At 37.8% G+C, this 21,221-nt stretch overlaps 1 long non-coding RNA gene across 2 annotated transcripts; it reads left to right on the forward strand.

The window, feature by feature from the left end:
• The first annotated feature begins 8,654 nt into the window (after positions 1 to 8,654).
• On the forward strand, positions 8,655 to 12,405 carry LOC133833853 (uncharacterized). Of its 2 annotated transcripts, XR_009893172.1 has the most exons (4): positions 8,655 to 9,026; positions 9,109 to 9,187; positions 10,711 to 10,776; positions 11,839 to 12,405. It is a non-coding gene; the product is annotated as an uncharacterized LOC133833853 (long non-coding RNA). The 2 variants fall into 2 exon arrangements; XR_009893173.1 differs by lacking the exon at positions 10,711 to 10,776 and having other exon boundaries at positions 8,664 to 9,026.
• The last annotated feature ends 8,816 nt before the right edge of the window (positions 12,406 to 21,221 follow it).

Consider the following 21,221-nt stretch of genomic DNA (forward strand, 5'->3'; position numbering starts at 1 on the left):
CCTGTCAACGATGCCGAGAATGCTGGAGCCGAGAACCCACGCTTGCTGGAGGTGTTCACCACTGTCACCGTCACCGTTCACCCAGCAACCGCCGTTCACCACCCAACAGCCCTAAATCGTGTGATTGAATAAATCCCCAAATGTGCTGATGAGTTTTCTATCTTGTGTATTTTAACCCTATAATTTCGATAAAAAAAGATGATATTTTTTTATGCTCTTTTACTTAAAAATTTTAAGGACTTGCTTTGGGAGTCCTTAAAATTGTTAAGTAAAACACTTATTTTTTAGCCCATATTTTTTTAGGACTCGCATATTCTTTTAGGACACTCATTGTGAGTCATAAATTGTGTTTTTCAGAACTCTCAATGAGTGTCCTAAAAGCTCCATAAACATTTTTAAGGACTTGCATTGAGGTGCGTGTCCTAAAATAGTGTCCTGTAAAGGGTATTTAGTAGTAGTGCTTTTGCCTCTACCAGTAGGGGCATTTCTATTTTCAACACTTGGAGAAATTATAATTAAAAAAAATTTTATATGATAGTGTACATGATAGTTATAGTAGACATTCCACAATTTTTTTTTAAATTTGAATGATTTACAGTACCGAAATTAAGGTAAAAACAATCTAGTTTGCACGTGTATAAAAAAACTAAGCACGCATGCAACAGACCGCTTGAACCCTACTTCCGGCATCATAAATTATTTCAAAATTCTTGAAAACTAGTAGATATCTGCTATAACTGTAATTTACACCATCATATAAAAAATATTTGCCCACCTACCTAAGAAAATGTTGCCCACCTACCTAAGAATTTCCCTATAAATTTGAATACATACACATTACTACCCCTGATGAATTATAGGGGGCAAGTGAAAAGGAGAGAGATGGGCTGTGTCACTATACAGTATTTGGCATTCAATACACGCTGTGAGTCCTAGCCTCTAGGATGAAGAAGAAAATGTTCTAGCCTCTAGGAACGCATGCTTCTCTAAAGTATATTACCAAACACTTAGTGTGCATGAGAGAGAAAACCACATTTTAATAAGGGTTTAGGGTTATGCCAACTCCACTCGCATGACACAATTTTCTATTCCCGATTAGAGTGATAAAAACGACAATAAATTAAGGAAATGACAAAAATAGGAAAATTAACTACAAAAAATATAAAACGACAAATAACGTTAGAACCGACAATAACATAAATAAAAAAAAGTGAAGCTTGAAAATAACTTTGCAAACGAGAATAATTATAAAAGACGACAATGATGGAACTACAATACATATACAACGAGGATCATTTTTTAAACGACAATAAGAAGAGTTTGAAATGATACTGGCTCTAAATACAAAATACAAAATGAGGTTTTTTCATCCATTATGTAAAATTGTAAATCGATGGGGTTATAATCCAAGTTTGAATTCATTAATAATATCTTCCTTAGTCGAATTTTGTAACATCCCAAAAATACCTAATAAGGCTTAGGGTCTTGATTAGGGGGCCAGGATGGAAATATATGGAATCATGTGCTTATTTGTTGCATTTAATTGTAATTCTGTGGAATATATGATTATATAGTTAGTTGAGCATGTTTAGACATATTAAAATATGCATGTCGGTCTGCTTCTTATTAGAAGGGAAATTTTGATAATTTGGCCCATTGCCGGCATAATTGTATATTTATGTGATATATGTGTGAGACCACATTATTATGTGGGTTTGTTTGAGTTACTCGGCATGAGGTGATCCTAGGGGCAAGTTAGTAGGAAAGTCACAACGAGACCCAATACCCGACTCGGGACAAGTCGATGGGTATTTTGGGTATTAGACATTTAATTAGGTTATCGGGATATGGAAATGAATAATTTGAGATATATTTGAAGTTAGTAAGTTTAAGAGGGAATATTGGGAGAATTTGACTATTTTTCCCTCGGGGATGTTTTTGGTACCCCGAGCCTCAAGATTAGCTTAAGTCATTTATGTTTAAGGAAACATAAGACAAAAACGCAAAAAGAAACACTCAGAAGCTCACTAACCGACCTTCACTCTCTCTCTTTCTCTCTAAGTTGCTTCAACTAGTCTTAGGGAAAATTAACAGGATTTTGGGCTAGAAACACAAGAATTGAAGTCTTGGGATTGGGAATTGGATAGCTTGTGGCTAGAGGAACTTCACTCACAGCTAAGGTAACCACTTAAACATTTTGTTATAGTTAAATTTCTGTGAAATCCATGGCTGTTTTGAGATGTTTTGAACATTTTAGCTCAAGAATTGAAAGTGATGTTTTGATGAGGATTAAGACTGGATTTCTGATGTATTTTTTTGCTAAGAAGGTGTTTGAACTATTGTGGTAATTGAATTATTGTTTAGGGATGAATTTGGGTTAGTTTGGATTAAATTTGGCTGCTAAAAATGGAAGATATTCTGGGTCCGAGGGGCCAAGTCACGACCTTGTTCTTGAGGAGCCGCAACTCAACTTGAACCCAGGGCCTTAGTAGGCCTCTATCTGGGAGGCGCGTCGTGAATCTATAGGGAAAGTCGCGGCCCGCGCCTCTTGACAAAGGGGAGGAGGATTGCTATAAGAGGGGCGCGCCACGACCCTCAAGGCCAGGTCGCGAACTGCCTGGGCTTTTTGGCCTTGGGAAATTTTTTTAAATGGGAACTTTTTCCTTAGGGCTTGGGGTTGATACAACTACCTGGTTTAGTGGAACTCGAGGCCCCGAAGGCTAGGACTCAGTCTGGAAGCCTTTATTTGATCGTTGTTGATGGAATTCTATTTTATGGTTATGACTAGGTTACCGCTAGGGGCTCAGAACCGGGATCGTGCTTGAGGGTCGTTCTTATTTACGCTTACTCGGACCTGAGGTAAGAAAATTGCACCCAATACGTGTTATATGTTATTAGGGCTTTCACTGACTGTTATCAATTATCTTGACTAGTGCTTGGTCCCAAGGACATTTATATTTAAGATTTTGCTTCACATGTTGGTTGATATCTGCTTAAGTGCTTTATGACTATTGTGTGAATTTCATGTTAGGGCATGAGGTCCATTTGATAAGTATGATTAGTATTTTAAAAACGGTTATTCGATGGTGTTATGTGATTAACATGCATGCGTGCTTATTTGTTGGGATATGCCTATCCATATCTGTTTCTGTATTATGGCATGTATTCCTAGATCAGGGCATGACTCATTAGTCAACGACGGCAATAGCGCGTTGCGTGCTTGCCGAAAGGCTTTGGCTTGAACCAACAATGTATTATTACATTGGCTAACCCTATGGTCGATGAAACATTAAAGTGTCATGTACGCTGGACTCGCTCTACGGCTAGTTACTCAAGGCTAAGGGCAGAGGCCCCAGGTGACTCCATGGTCATGTTGCTTGGGCATAGGGCCCTGGATTGACTCTATGGTCAATTGTTTAGGGTACCAGCCCCAAATTGGTCTAATGGACACTTGTTTGTAACTAAATGAGGATATGTGTAGGTTATTACTACTAGACGTGCAAGATAAGTATCTGGATGTTTATATTATCTGTGTATGCACATGTGGAGTTTTCTTGCTGAGCTTTGGCTCAGGGTCCTTTGTGGTGCATGTAAGGGAAAAGGAAAGCTTGACCAGCCATGACGTGGAGAGCTTCAATGGCGGCGTGTACATATGCGGCTGCTCGACCACTACGGCCAGGGATATCTCAGAGGAATTAGGGTTATACCCTTATTTTTGCCGCTTAGGTTGGCTGAAAGTAATTTTGATGAATATTCACCTTTTTAAAACTTGGTTGTAATATTTTAGGATCCTATGTTTGTATGAAACTTTTTATATAAAAGTCAACGGTTCATTTAACCAAATATTTTAACCCTAACCCTTGACATTAACATTAGTTACACATTTTAAACCAAATGACTTGGTTAGCAAGTCTGACACAATTTAAAATACAAAGTGTAACGGTCTTGGATTAAGAGGACGTTACAAGTTGGTATCAGAGCTGCTGAGGTTTAAGGGTTCCTGAAGACTAGTCGGGTATGTACACTCACCACTGAAGGCTATCTCGACTCAGGGTTTGGTAACTATTTTGTGTTTATATGTTTAAATGCTTAAACATGATATGAATGCCTTATCTGCATGCCTGTTTAGGAAGAATGAGATAATTTGATAGGGCTTGGTCCGTGACTCTTGTATGAATGATAAAGAACGTACTTATTAGCATCGTTACAGCTTATGAATGTAAGGGACCCGCTTATGAGCGTTATTAGTTGTATGTAGGCCAGGAAATGCTTATTAGCACTGTTAACACTGGCTAGGAATGAAAGAACGTGCTTATTAGCTATGCTATACTTATGAAAATGCATGGATATGTTTATGTGCATTGTTAATTGCTAATGGATATTAGGAAGTGCTTAATAGCACTATGAATGAATATATTGCGTGATGGCATGCTTATTAGCATTACACTTGTTTGTTATTTATTGATCTTGGACCATCAGGTGGGAAGAGGTATAGTTATTACTTACCTAATGACTGAGTTGATCTCTATAGGGTGGATTGGGTAACAGTATGAATCCTCGAAGGTTAGAGAGATTGGCTAGCCAAGAGTTACAGGCCAGTGAAGGGAATGACTAGGGCCAGGCCCTACCGCCAGCTCCAGAAAACTGGCAACAAGTGCTTGTTGACACGCAAGCCAGGTTAGGGAGGCAGGAAGAAGAGATACACCTCTTGAGACAACAACAGGTTCCAGTAGGAACCTGCAGCCTGCGACACTAGCAGTGGTACAGTGAGAGGTACTAGTTGTTGTACAGCCCCAGAAAGGGGGAGATAGGTGGGAACCCCTGTACGAGAGGCTCAGGAAGTAGCACCCTGCAGCTTTTTAGGGCGGTTTAGATCCACTGAAGGATGAGCAGTGGATGACCATGATAACCATTATCCTGGATTTTATAAGGGTAGGTGGTAATGAGAGAGTGGCTTGCGCCACTTATATGTTTCGGGAGGATGCCCGGATATGGTGGGATGTGGTATCCCAGACAAGAGTAGTTACCACCATGGAATGGGAAGAGTTCAGAACTCTGTTCAATGAGAAGTACTGCAATGATGCAGTTAAAGCTACGAAGGCTGAAGAGTTCAGCAGATTACTTTAGGGTAACATGACAATGACTGATTATGCCCTGAAGTTCGACAGGTTGGCAAAGTTTGTCGGGGATCTGGTGCCGACCGATGAAACCAGAAGAGACAGATTTCTTTAGGGGCTACAACTTATGATAGCCTTGGATGTTCGTATTTCTACTGTGCCAGAAGTGACTACCTATGCACAGGCTGTGGAGAAGGCGCTTATAGCTGAGAGTGCAGGGAACAAGATCTGGCGTGACAATGCAACCAGAAGGGATTCTAGGAGATCGGGACCTCCATTTCCAGGTTTTGATAGGGGCAGAGGCCCCAGTGATCAAAAGAGGAAGATCTTGGACACAGTTTCAACTCCAAGGCCAGATAAGAGGTCACGGGGCATACAGATGGGCCACTAAAGTGGCGGTGAGACATGGAGGGCATTCTCAGAGTGTGCTAGGTGTAGGAGGCGCCACATTGGGGAGTGTCGGACAAAGGCCAGTTTTGTTTGTGGTAGTACGGGGTTGTAGATTCCAAGAACTTTACTTAGCTAGTTAGATAGTAGTAGCAATAGTAATAATTGTAGTATTTTTATAACGGTGGATTTTGGTTCAGGCCGGGATTTAATTGGACACTCGTAGTAACACTTGTAGATTTTCTAAGTTTAACCTATAGTTTAAGAATATTAATTTTAACCTACGGTTTTATTAATATGACTGATATTGATGGTGATATTTATTATATTATAAGGTTTAGATAGACCCAATAAGAAAGTAACACTTGTCATGTGTATGTTTAATGATAATTAAGTATTTTTGAGGAATAAGTTTACTAAGATAAATATTTGAATATCCTAGGGTGTGTCAGCAACTTTGAAATCGTTAGAGGACTTAGTCAAGGCTGTTTACTTAATTCAAATTAGGCTGAAAATGTGCAATTTCGTGTTTAAATATTCAGCGTATGCCGATATATTGCAGCTATAGGGGGCAATATATCGCAATACGGGGATACGGAAAACACGTAACTTCGCACGATCACCTCGACGAGCCTCAGGCATACTGGCCCAGGCGATATATCGCCTACTAGGGGCGATATATCAGCTCCTTTTATATATTTTTGAATGTTTTTTAAAACGTTCTCATTTTAATCTTTAACCTCTTGATAAGTCCAGCATCTTTCTGACTGAGTCTTCAGCCTCTGCTGAACGATAATTCAAATATTTTTCACTTAAAAATCCATTATTTTATTCAAGTTAAATGAAGATCTTTTCATTCTTGAACTCTATAAATAGGACCTAGTACCCAGCCATTTATTCATTCATCAAACTGAGTTTAGAGGCTGCAAGCTGCTAGGTTATTGTTGAGTGCTTCAACACTTGGGTTGGGGATTATAAGCTTAATCATTATAAGCTTACCAAACACTTGGGAAGTAAGGTTTATAGCACATTTCGGTTCAAGGTTTAGATCGGTCATAGAAGCATTCAAGGTATTCCAAACTCTAGTTCATTTTGGTATTGTTATCCTTAAGTTCTTATAGTTTTCTACTCAGCATCCTAACTTTATTCTTTATTTTTTGATAGGAAATCTAAGATCTTGAACATAAGGTTTTGGTAAGTATATTCTTGATGGTATAGTTCGTCCATTCTTTTCATTCCCTTTTTCTTTAGTATAATCACCCTTTCATTGATGGTTTTTGGGAGTGTTCCAAAGCTCCAAACCTATTCTCATATCCCGGTACATTTGGTAAGCAAAATAGGATAGGATTCTATATGTTATGTTATGTGTTATCTTATGATTTATGTGTTATGTTAACCTATGATTTATGTGATGTTATGTATGTTGTAGACTTGGGCATATGACTTGTATAACTAACAAGCCCCAATAAATTTATGGGCATATGACTTGCTTAGCTAGCAAGCCCCACAAATCTAATGGGCATATGACTTGTTTAGTTTACGAGCCCCAAGTAATAATGGCCATTATAGTATGTGTGACATATGTTTATGATATGTTTATTTATATGTTACGTTATGAATTTTATGTATATGATTTACGTGTTAGGTTTTCCTTGCTGGGAATTAGGCTAACTCCTTTATGTTTATGTGTGCAGGAAAATAGCTTTGGTGGCTGGAAAGGTTCTTGGAAGCTTGGGGATGTGTATTGAGGCAGGATGGAATCGATGGACCGAGCGTTCGATTCGAGGATGAAGTCTCTTTAATTATGGTTTTCTATGTATTTTTCCGCAATTGGTTGTAATAAGTTTTAATTAAGTTTTCATTATGTCCAAGTTATGTTTTGTTTCAAACAATGGGATCCCAATGTTCAACTTATGAATTTTACATAGTTTTAAAACTTTACTTTATAGTTTTGAAATAAAGATATGTTATTTCAAATGTATGTTTTCGTAAGATTAGTATAGAAATTAGTAATGGTCGAAAGTCTAGTTGGGTCATTACAGGGGTACTTGAGAAAAGACTGCCCAAGAGCCAGAGAGGAGGAGCCAAAGAAGGTGGATAGCTTGACACCAGCTCGGCTGTTCACCTTGACCCAGACAGAGGCTGAGGCCAGCCCCTCGGTATTTACAGGTCAGCTTTCTAGTGTTGGAACCTTCAATATTGTTCTTATTTATTTGGGTGCTACGCACTCTTTTGTTGCTAGTAGGGTTATAGATGGATTGTGTAAACCATGTGACTTTTATTCTGTGGGGTTTGGTACGATGTTGCCTACTGGGGAGTTAATGGTTTCCAGGAGATGGATTAGAACACTACCGGTTATAGTGGATGGCAGGGATTTATCAGTTGACTTGGTAGAGTTGAAGATGACTGATTTTGACATAATTCTGGGTATGGATTGGTTTGAGAAGTATGGGGCAACGATAGATTGCAAGAAGAAGATGGTAACCTTTGAGCCAGAGGGTGAGGACCCTTTTGTTTTCGTTGGCACTGTGGATGGACCTCGTATACCAATTATATCAGTACTCAGAGATAGAGACCTATTGCATGGGGGATGCATAGGTTTCTTAGCTAGAATGGTGGATACCACTCAGGTCGTGCCAGTTGTAACGTCCTACGTTTTCGGGTACCTTTAAACGACTCGGGTCGGTATTTTTCCCCCGGGTTAAGAATATTATTTTAAATAATATTATATTTTGTTTGTAAGTATTCCATGAGTTATTGCTAGCCAAAATATGAATTTTGTGATTTTAAAAGTCAAGATAAGACTTTCGGTCCTGGACCGACACAAAAACCCTGATCGGGTAAAAATCTCGGAAAATAAAACGAAAAATCATGGCAATTATATTTTGGGCATAAAATACATTCATAAAAGTTAAAGTTTGGTAAAAAAATAATAAACCTAAAGAAAATGGAAATTTTAGGGCATTTTGTGTTAAATGCCTAATTTTGCCGAAATGGGGAATTTTATTCCATGAATGGACCTTAGGTTAAATTTTATTATGTGATTAATTAAATTAAATGTGAGAGACATTTAATTTAATTAATTAATGTTAAGTTTGGTGATTAAAACTCAATAAGAGTGAAAAAATGTGTCAAAAGTCAATTTGGACTTTTCTTCTTATAAACCTTTATTAACCTTTATAAAAAAATAAAAAAATAAAAAAAAATTAATGGTCACATATATGGAAAATGGTGGCTGGCAATGTGCTATTTTAGAGTGGTGTGAACCCAATTTTATAAAATTCAAATCCCATTTAATTAAGAAGTCAAGTGGGCAAGTAGGTAGAAAAGCACTCAAGTATTTTGTGAAATTTTGAAGAGTTGTGTGAGCCATTCTAACCCCCAAATCCGACCACTCTCCCTCCCTCATTCACTCTCATCTGATTTTTGAAGACTCTCTCAAGTGTTCTCTCCATTTTGAACCCCAAGAACACCAAAGAAACTTGGAAGCTAAGTCTTGGTCTAGGAAGGGTTTTCCCTAAGGTAAAGTTTCATTAATCTAGACTTTTGTCAAGTTTTAATCATAGAGTTTCAAATAGCTAATTACCTATGTTGTTGGAGGAAGTTGGTTAGGGTTTTTGAAAGGTTTTGAAGGAGTCAAAGCTTATAGGAAGGTCCAAACCTTAAGCAAGAACACCAAAGAGGTAAAAAGTTTACTTTTGATGATTTTGTTGTAGGGTTTTTAGTTTTAAGCATTATTTTGTATATCTAATGCTTAGAGTTTCTTGTTGATGATGTAATAAGGTTATGGTAGTTGTTTAATAATTTTTATGATGCATGTGTATTGATTTTTGAAAATGGGAACCAAAACCCCCAAGGGTTTTGTAGGATACCCTAAAACAAAACATGTTTTGAGCTGTGACTTCCAAGGGGTCAAGCAGCCACTGTATATTGTTTTTGTAAAATTAAATTGTCCTGTGATGTTGTTGAGATTGATTACATAAAATTGAGCTTTTGAAACACAAAAAAATGTTTAGAAATGAGTAAGTTATGCTATTTCAAAGATTAGGTAAAAAACTGTTTTTTCGTATTCTTATTTTCGGAACCAAGTTTGGACAGCCACTGTATAGGGCAAATGAACCCAGTTTTTTCTAAAATTTTGTAGACATATTACTGGCATAACCTATTATTTCACTGTAAAATTTTGTAAGAAAATATTGAACGGTTTGAAAGTTATTAACTGTCAAAGTTTGGAAAAAATAAGGACTTGAAAATAAGGTCATTTTTACCTCATTGTTGGAAAATGATTTCACCAATCAAAAATACTCATTTTGACCTAAGATTTTACAAAGGGCTAAATGGCATAACAAAAATGGAATTGGGAAATTTTGGTAACAATTGGGTAAGTAAATTTCAAGTTATGAACTAACGAAGTATGTAGTTAAAAATGTGAAAATTAGGTTTTTCACACTTAGTGTAAAAATGAGATTTTGGAACATAAGGTAAAAAGTAAAATTTTGCTTATTTCAATATATAAATTGGTAAGTCTTGAAATCATATTTTCACTAAAATTATCCCTTTGAGTTTAAATGAATTATTTTTATTAAAGAGTTTTTATTCTTTTTAAAAATAAGAGATTTAATTTATTAATAGTTAATAAATTAAAAGAGGGTTTAAAACCCTATATTTTGAGAAAAATAATTAAATAAATTATTTTCCTAGTAAGTAAAATTGATTAATTGCTTTTGGAAAATTAATTAGTCAAGATGAGAAATTTATAACGGTTTTCCTAATTAAGACAAATTAGGCAATTAAAACCTTAAGAAAAATAAAAGGAAAATTTAAAGAGTTTATTTTCTTTAAAAATAATTAAGGAATTTATTTGTATTTTCTGGATATAATACCGGCTAAAATCTTACATATTTTAACCGACTAGTCAAAAGTGCGGGTTAATAGCGATACCTGGAAAGAATAAGATTTTTAGCGGATTGTGGGAAATACCATTGTGATACCCGAGCCTAGGTATCGAGACCTTAGGATAGGTCTCCCCGAGACTTAGGGTTTAGTCTCGAATATTTTGTATAACTTTCCTTAATAGGTTTAAAACCAAATAAGGATTGTAAATCCTTACAAATGACTTTTATTAAAATGACCAAACTGCCCAAAATAATAATAATGAATTATTAGTGCCATAATTAATCCGAGTATACTGTATGGATAACTACAGTATTGGCTAAGCGTAACTGGACTGAACGTTGGAGGGTGAAAACTTGCTGAGCGCTAAGGACTCCAAGTAAGTCAACTTATATTGTATGGCTGCAACATGAAATGATTATTGTCTTGTATGTTAGTATAGGGATACATGCATATACATAGGCTGTCATAGAAAGTTGCTTAGAGACGTTAGTCTAGTGAGTGCTGATTTAGAAAATATGAACGGTAGAAGTCCGTCATATCCTAGACGGTTGATCCCCGTCACACTGCTTGATTTTATTTATGTCCGGTTCATTACCGAGACGAGTGGCCATGAGATGAGGATAAGCTGGTTAAACCTAGGGGCGCCAAGATAAATGGGACCTAGGGGCCCTCATGCTTACTTAATCATTGGACGGTTAGAATCCGAGCAAGTGCTCTGATAAGTTATTCCCGGATAGCAGCCGTGAATATTGGCCATTCCGTGAGAGTGCCTAGAGATACTAGGGGTTGCCAAGATAGAGTGAGGTTGAACACCCTAGGGGCAGCTGCTCACCAGCACCACTGATTAACATAGAAGTCTCCATAAAATCGTGTAAATTGGATTACACTCTTGAATATGTAGCGATGCCCTAGGTAACACGATAGTTACCCTTGATGAGAATATTTATTGGCTAGATCTTAGTGTGGGGACTCAGTTCTCTTTTACAGATTAGCAATTATGTTGGAGGGCGCGTTACGCATGAATTGTTGGAAATTGTCGAGCGTTGGTCTCGAATTATAGTTGTGATATAATATATCTGCTTGCTCTGGGATTTTCTGAGTGCAGGGATATAATTGTTGATAAGATGTAGTTGTGATATAATATATCTGCTTGCTCTGGGATTTTCTGAGTGCAGGGATAGAATTGTTGATAAGATATAGTTGTGATATAATATATCTGCTTGTTCTGGGATTTTTCTGAGTGCAGGATTTTTATCTAGTTACAAATTAATTTATCATTGGTTATCAGGCATGACCATAAGTTTGCCAGGACGCTTTAGCGTTCTTGAAATTGATTGTGTAGGGTCCGGATGGGTCCGGATCCCTATTTCTCTATCTGCTTTGTTTGGAAGTTGATCTTACTAAGCGTTTTCGCTTACCTAGTTGTTTCATGTTGTAGGTAAGAGCAAGGGCAAGGCAGAGCAGTGAGCGCTGGAGTCTTCCTTGCAAATGTACATGTGGACCGACCTTTTGGGAAGCCTTTTTATTTTTGGAAATGTTGTGTAATTTTCCTAAACTAGGCTCACTCTAATCTTTGTAAAACATGTTTGTAACTAAATGTTAAGTATGGCCATACGACTTTTTAAAAAGTTTTTTTTTCTATGGGTTTTTGAGACATTTTGTTAAATGAAAACATTTATATTTCCGCATTATCGAGTCTTGAAAATCCGGGTCGTTACACCAGTGGGACCAGAAAAGACCCGAGTAGTCTGTGAGTTTCTGGACGTGTTTCCAGAGGATCTGCCAGGGTTACCTCCACACAGGGAGATTGAGTTTGCAATTCAATTGGCGCTAGGGACAGAGCCAGTGTCTAGGGAACCTTATAGGATGGTGTCGGGTGAGCTGAAGGAACTGAAGTTTCAACTACAAGAATTACTGGACTTAGGTTATATCAGGCCTAGTTTCTTGCCATGGGGCGCACTGGTCCTCTTTGTGAAGAAAGATGATGGTTCTCTGTGGGTGTGTATCGATTACAGAGAACTGAACAAGTTGACTATCAAGAATAGATATCCTCTGCCAAGGACTAATGATTTGTTTGATCAGTTGCAGGATAGAATGGTGTTTTCTAAGATAGATCTTCGATTTGGTTATCACCAGCTGAGGATCACAGAGGAGGATATACCGAAGATAGCTTTTCGCACCAGTTATGGACTTGATGAGTTTTTGGTGATGTCATTTGGGTTGATTAATGCCCCAGCAACATTTATGGATTTGATTAACAGAGTGTTCAAGGACTACCTGGACCAGTTTGTGATCGTCTTTATTGACGATATATTGATATACTCTCGGACAGAGACAGAGCATGAGCAGCACCTCAGATTGGTACTACAGAGATTAAGGGAACACAAGTTATATGCGAAGTTAAAGAAATGCTAGTTTTGGTTGCCGCAAGTGACTTTCTTAGGTCACATAGTCATTAAGGATGCAATTAAGGTAGATCCAGGGAAGATTGAAGTGGTCAGAGATTGGACAAGACCAAAGAATGCTTCAGAGATTAGGATTATCTTGGAATTGGAGGGGTATTATAGACGCTTTGTGGAAGGGTTTTCCAAGGTTGTGTCATCACTGACAGAGTTAACCCACAAGAATCAGAAGTTTGTTTGGTCAGACAAGTGCAAAGATAGCTTCCAAAAGCTCAAGAAGAGTTTGATCACCACTCTGATTTTGAGCCTTCCTACAGATCAAGATAAGTTTGTAGTTTATTGTGATGCTTCGAGGCAAGGTCTGGGTTGTGTACTTAATGCAGACAGGGAAGGTGATTGCCTACACATCACGTCAGTTGAAGGAATATGAGCAGAGATACCCCACACATGACATAGAGCTTGCAGCGGTAGTTTTTGCACTGATGGTGTGCGGCACTACTTGTATGGTGAGAAGTGTGAGATATACATTGACCACAAGAATTTAAAATACTTCTTCACCCAGAAGGATCTGAATATGAGGAAGAGACGTTGGTTAGAGCTGGTAAAGGATTATGATTGTGAGATTCTCTATCACCCTGGGAAAGCCAACGTGGTAGCAGATGCCTTAAGCCGAAAGGATCTGGGAAAGTTATATAGTGCCAAACAGGTATCGAGGAGATTGGCTGATGACATGACTAGTGTAACATCCTAAATTCCCTAATATGACTTTGTGCCTGGATTAGGGGGTCGAGAGGCAATAATTTTTTTATTTACGTGTTCATATAGTATGAGCATGCCATTATATGAATTATATTATAATATAATTATGCTTGCCTATTTAGAAATATTAAATGTGTGTGTTGGCCTGTTTCTTATAAGAATGGCATTTTAGTAATTTGTCCCATTGAGGGTATAATTGTAAATATGTGTGTGTGATTGAGAACACATTATTATGTGAATATATTTGGGTTACTCCACGCGAGGTGATCCTGGTAAACAAGTTAGCGAAAAAGTCACAATAGAGAAAAATACTCGGTTGGGGGTGAGCACAGGGGTATTTTGGCAATGTATTACATTACCATGACTTATCAGGTAATGGGAGATTAAATGATTATCACTTTGAGGTAGTTGGGGAATTAAATAGGATTTACGGGAAGTGGCAATTGATGGAATTTCCTTGAGGTCACTAGAGGATTTAAGTTAGTTATGAGGGTATTTTGGACATTTTGGAAAAATGGGGATATGCTTGGTTTAGGCAGCTGGAACCATAAAACCATTCAGAAAGAAAGAAGGAAAAATAAAACAACTTTCTCTCTCCCGTAGCTCTCTCTCCCTCTTCTTGGTAGCTTGAGAACTTTGAGGAATTGGAGGAACCAAGCATAGGAAATTGAAGGATTTAACTTGTGAAACTTGGGGGTTAGCTCAAGGGTGGAGATATCTCAGAGGTAAGGATCTTAAACTTGATTTTTCCTTATGTTAAATTCTGTAATTTTTTAAGGAAGTTAGAATATGCATGTGAGAGGGTTTGAAGATGGAATTTTGGATTTTGATGAGTTTTCAATCTAGTTTTGAGTTTGGTTTTGTTGCTGGTGAGTTGTTGAATTAGTTATAGGGGTTGAATTGAGGTTTTAAGCTTTATTTGGGGTTGATTTTAATTGGGTTCGGCTAAAGAAAAATCCAGAAATTCTGGGTTCGAATGGGTCGGGCTGCGACCCTGTTCTTGGTGTGCCGTGGCCCTCCAAAACCAAAGGAGCCAAGGAGGGCTCTGTCATGAGGGTGTGCCGCAACGTCTCTTAGGCAGGGCCGCGGGGTGTGTTTCATGAGGGGAGGCTGAGCCTCTGATTGGGGCGGGTCGTGGCGCAAGGGCATGGGGTCATGGCTCTTAAGGGGCTTTTTGACCCCGAGAGGGTTTTGAGTGGTGGAAATCAACCTTAAGGGACTCGGAATCGATCCTAATACCAAGTTTAGTAGAATTTGATGTCCTGAAGGCTAGGACTTGGTCCAAAAGCCTTTATTCACTCGTTGTTGATGGAATTCTTTATCATGGTTGTGACTAGGAAAATGCTAGGGGCTCGGATCAGAGATCATACTCAAGATTCGTTCATTGGTAGCTTGCACTTGGACCGAAGGTAAGAAAACTGGACCCAGAATATGATATACATGATTGGGGCTCAATCCGAATGCTGAGTATAATCTTGATTTGGGCCTTAGGCCAGTGAATGCACATGATTATGATTATGCCTATGTATGTTTGTTTAAATATGTTATAATACATTGTATCTGTATATATATTTATATATATATAGATATGATAAATGGATTACATGATTGTCTGCTGTGACTAGGGGGCTTGGTTTATAAACCAAGGATATGTTGTGGTATTTGGTTAAAGATCGATTTATTAGTCGAGACATATTTGATTTGAGGGGCTCGACTTGTTAGTCGAGGATCTCTGATACTTGTCTTACAAGTCAATGGTCTTTAAACTTCGACTTACAAGTTGGGGTTATGTGAAGCTCGACTCATAAGTCGAGGACTTGTAGGCCTCGGCTGCCACAATTGCTGGGCCACATTGGGGGTGCACCAAGCACCTGACTGGCTCGGATTCCAAACAAATTGAAAGAGAGTGCAACATGCACTTGTGCAACTCTATGGTTGCTGATCTGTAAAACGTTTATACATAAAGTGTTGCTGTAGCAACTGTGGCTTCAAGGGTTTAAAGCTTCTAGTTGACACCTAGTTATGATAATATGAACCTAATAGAACATATATATACATGTATATTATTAAAATAACATAGAATCAAAACAAAATTGTTTAACCCATATCAAATCATACATTTATTTCTTCTTTGTTCATAAAGCTTATTATAAAAAAAATCAATTTAACAATAAGAATTTGTTCTAATTTCATCACCTTGTAGATGTCAAGATTTTTGTCAGATCATTACATGAGGCAATCGCCTTGAATAGCATTTCCATGGGAGAGATTGGGGAGGTCGTTGTTGTTAATGGTAGACTAGTAAGTTCCCAAGTAGAAATGGTTTCTAAAATTACAAATAGCTAGATCTTTCATATATATATATTTGTGTATTATATATATATATATATTGTTATAACTGAGAAACCCTAACCTCAGAACACAAGGCCATGTATAAAACACAAACCCATAACACAATGAGAATATTCAATCATTGAATTTATTACATGTAATAAAATTGTCAATCTATACTACTCCACTACAACTTGTGGGAAAAACAAGATAATATATATACAAATATTTATGCATTTGATTCTTGATGATGACTCAGAGAGACTCCTGAAACGATTCCCAATATAATACTTCCTATGTAATGGAAAAGGATATGTTAGTAAAAAAAAAAAGTAGAGAAAAAGAGTAAATATAGAATAATATAAGTAAAATATTGGCAAAGGTGGTTGCTTAAAGCATTTGATGTGATTTGAAGAATTTAATCTTTCTTTCTCCCGACTTATTCAGGGGCCAACTTCCACTTAGACCAACACATTATATAAGCTAGATAGATCTTCTGTAATCCAGAAGAAACTACCATCAATTTACACAGTTTAACAAGACCAGTGGGGAAAGAAATTACACAATGGTCAGTAAGTAGATAAGTTTTAATTAATTTAACTAGCACCAATAACTAATTATCCCCATTAGATAAAGCCACACTGATTTCATTGATCATTGTAACATAATCACTACCCACATTTCCAAATCCAACAACCATCACTTTTATGACCAAGGATTCCTTTTTATAAAATAAAAAAAAAATCAAATTTCAAACACAGTTCCTAAATCCCAAGACCCTTCTTCCACTAAAAAAAGCAATTAACTTTCCAACTTCATTACCTACTAATTTGGTATGCATAATCTACCCAAGAAAGTCACGTCACGTCAACCACGCAAAAAAAATCCCAATTCCCATATTAGATATCAGATTATATACTCTCGTTCAATCCAACGTGCATAAATGAATTATGAAACAAAAACAAACTCAGATCAAAGCAAACCCACCATAACAGAAAAAGCAATCTACTTTACCAATTATGATAGAAGGAAAAATAGTGGAAACTCTGCGCACACATATACATATAGATTTAAATATTCAAAGATGTTCAGTAGATAATCAAGAGACTATGACTGTAGTACCTAGTGATAAGTCCCAAAGCTACTCTCTTCCACTTCTAAAACTACACTTGAGCTTTATATATGATAATTTAATCTTCCTCTGCAAAAAAAGTAAATGAACAAATTAATTTATGGTTAAAGAACTTCCTTCAAAACAATCAACTCATTAAACAATATCCTCCATTGTTGTGCTCTCACTAATTGAAATTTTCAATGACACTCAAAATAAATCTATGGTTTCAGTTGAAAATTCAACCAATAATAAATAAATTATTGATCTATGAAAACAGACTCTCTAATCTCTTCGACTCAGCAAACAATGCAGACATGAAAAGTTATTCACAATTGTCCATATCATGTACAAACCCAACCAAATTAATTCCAGTTAATCCTAAATCAATTTTATAACTTCTCCAAATTTGCAAAAATTAAGATTGTAATAGTGAACTTGGAAATATAAGTTTTAGGACATGTTTGTGGATACAAAGTTATTACCTACCATCTTATACAATATATGTTATCAAGAATCAAAGGAAAATCATAATGAATCTTTAAAGTATAAATTATATCCAATCAAATTCCCAGTTTCATATTGAAAAGAAGAAACATGATAGAATATAAGAGTACAATGGAACGATTAATATAAGTAACAAACATGGAATTGTTAAAAACTAAGAGCATGAAGAATTCTAGTTTTATTTTATTTTAGTACAAAGCTAAAATCAACTTTAGAATATTCCATCTAAGCCAACCATCAAAATAAATTAAGAGCTTTATTTCTAGGAGAGAAGAAGGTCAAAACTACACTATCCGTTAAGGTCTGTTTTTTTAATACAAAATTAATAAAGATTACTCTTTTGGGTGATTTTCTGTGATTGTATATAGCTAAAATATCATGAAGGGATCTTGACTATATACCTCCAAAACTATATCTACATACTAAAATCTAAAATTTCTGGTAAGGAACGGTAAACTATTCACTCAAGCATCATTCATGACAAGAAATCCAAATATACCCCTCAACGGTGTAAGCCTTATACCCAGCCACCCTTTTCTTCCTCTGCAACTCAGGATCGTTCAAGCTCCAGCTTGGTGCACACTCGGGGCTCTACAGCGGAACAGCTGCAGAATCGCACCTGGTGGTGGCCCGCGAATGGAAGTCGAACTGGGTCGAAGGCACGCAGAGGTGGGCTCGCACCTGGGGTCACTTGGTTTAGGGGTTGGGTTCACGGGTGCCTGAGATTTGGAGCTTGGCTCGGAGAAAAAGGGTTGTGAGGATGGTGGTTAGGTGGTCGGGGCTGAGGATGATGGTGGTTACGGGAGTGGCGTCTAGGGCGAAGGGAAGATAAAGAGACGAGAAGGAGAATGGGAAAAAAGGTATCAGGGTAGGCTAGTTCTTTTTTGATATTTTATTTCTATTACTTTACCACTTTTTACATAGTATATATTATAATACATTTTCAAAAGACTTATAATTATGTGTAGTGGAAAGTAGTTTTTAGTGTAGTGATGCTAGTTTCAGTAATTACTGCTAGTCTGATGTATTACTCTATGAATTGTTTAATATGTTTTCTTGATGAGTCTCTTGGCTCTTGGGTGCTTTGTGGTGCTGGTAAAGGCAAGGAGAAGCTTGGCCAGCCATGAGTTGGAGAGCGATAGCAGTGACGTGTACATATGCAGTCCTCTCGACCGCCACGGCCGAGAAACTCGAGGGAGCTAGGGTTGAACCCAATTTGTCTCCTAGGTCGGCTTATTTTGTAACCTTGGTGTTGTAATCGACTTTTAAACTTGTATTTTAGGGGTCCCGCGTAAATAATAGAGTTTTTGGTTAAAGGAAAATGTTTATGACTTGACCAAATTTTAATACCTGAACCTTTAGTAACTTAGTCACATGTTTGGTCCAAATGACTTGTTTAGCAAGTCCAGCACTAATTTTAAACACACTTGGTAACAGGCCCAAATTAGCAGAATCTTACAACGAGAGCAGGGATTCAGTTAGTGGTGGGCCGGTTAGCCAATATCACTCTCTTGGAGAGAATCAAGGAGAAATAGTTAAATGATCCATAGTTGGGGAATATTAGAGGAGACGTCCTAGCTAGGGTAGCTAAGGACTATACGTTGTCAAGTACGAGCTTGTTAAGATACAAGGCTCGAATTTGCATTCCGAAGGGCACCGGGATCAGACGAGAGATTCTGGATGAATCTCATACTACCCCTTATTCTCTTCATCCGGGCACCACAAAAATGTACCAGGATCTGGAAGCTTTATATTGGTGGCCTAAGATGAAATGGGATGTGACTGAGTATGTGGCAAAGTGCTTGACGTGTCAGCAGGTCAAGGCCGAGCATCAGAGGTCGGTAGGACTGTTACAGCCTCTGGATATCCCTGAGTGGAAGTGGGAGGATATCACAATGGATTTCATGGTGGGATTGCTCGGGACAGTGGGCCTGCATGATTCTATTTGGATCATCGTGGATCGATGTACGAAATCAGCTCATTTTCTATCGATGAGGACGCATTATACGATTGACCAGTATGAAAATCTCTATGTGAGAGATATAGTTCGCCTTCATGGGACTTTGAGGTCTATCGTGTCTGATAGAGATCCTATCTTTACTTCCAAGTTTTTGGGAAGTTTGCAGAGGGCGATGGGTACACAGCTGTAGTTCAACACAGCTTATCATCCTCAGACCGATAGCCAGTCTGAGAGGACTATCTAGATATTGGAGGACATGCTAAGAGCATGTGTGTTGGACTTTGAAGGGTCCTGGAGTAAATATTTGCCTCTGATAGAATTTTCCTATAACAACATGTACTAGTCTACCATTGGGGAGGCACCTTATGAAATGTTATATGGTAGGAAGTGTAGATCACCCATTCACTGGGATGAGATTGGTGAGAGGGAATATTTAAGTCCTGATGTAGTTCAGAGGACCACCGAGGATATCTAGAAGATTAGAGCTCGGAAGCTCGCATCTCATAGTAGACAAAAGAGCTATTCAGACCCGAGGCGAAGGAACATAGAGTTTCAGCTGGGAGACTATGTCCTCTTAAGGGTTTCACCTCTGATAGGGGTGAAGAGTTTCAGGAAGAAGGGCAAGCTAAGCCCTAGGTTCGTGGGATCATTTGAGATCCTGAAGAGGATCGGGCAGGTGGCCTACAAGTTGGCCTTACCCCTTGCCCTATCTAGTGTGCATAATGTATTCCATATTTCCAGGTTGAGGAAGTATGTGTCAGATAGAACTCACGTACTAAGTTATGAGGATCTAGAACTGAAGGCAGTCTTGTCCTATGAAGAACAACTAGTTCAGATTCTAGACAGGAAGGACAAGGTCTTGAGGAACAAGACTATACCTTTAGTAAAGGTACTATGGAGGAATAATAAGGTCGAGGAGGTGACCTGGGAGCTGGAAGCAGATATGCAAACTTAGTATCCCAAGTTGTTTATGTAAAATTTTGAGGATGAAATATCTGTAAGGAGGGGATAGTTGTTGTAACGCCCTAAACTCCAGGGATCGTTACGGTGTGCCTTCTAAATAGTGTTAAACTCGCTAATCGAGTCATTTTGCCAAAATCGTGTAACTAAGTATGATTAACGGTTTAGGGATTAAAATTTTTGGATAAGATATAACGTTTCATTATAACGTTTAATATATACATTGGGATCCCAAAATTATAATTTCAGAGTCTACTACAAGAAAATGTTTACAACAGGCCGATCTAAGCGGCAAAACAGGGTTTAACCCTAGTTCCTCTTCAAACCTCGGCCATGGTGGACGAGCAGCTGCATATGTACACATCATCACCTAAGCTCTTCAACTCAAGGATGGTCCAGCTTTCTTTTGCCTTTACCTGCACCACATAGCACCCGTGAGCCGAAGCCTAGCAAGAAAACATTATATGCTCGTGAACAGTTATAACATGTCATCAGACCATAAGGCACACGCCTAGTAGATATAGCCCTATTCCAGCAGGCAACAGATCCACATAAGACCTTTAGCCCAATATCGAAACGTAACATTGAGTATAACACATCAACCAACGATCATAACAATCATCCAGGACTCTTAGCCCCAATATATAAATGCAATGTTGAGTATAATACATCAACCAATGATCATGATAATCATCCAGGACTTTCAGTCCAAACAAATAGGTGACAGTCGCAAAAGTCACAAAAGTGGGTACAGCCCCCTCTAGCCATGTGATGATAGGGTCACCAGGGCT

This window comes from Humulus lupulus, chromosome 5 (genome assembly GCF_963169125.1).
Source record: "Humulus lupulus chromosome 5, drHumLupu1.1, whole genome shotgun sequence".
NCBI lineage: Eukaryota > Viridiplantae > Streptophyta > Magnoliopsida > Rosales > Cannabaceae > Humulus > Humulus lupulus.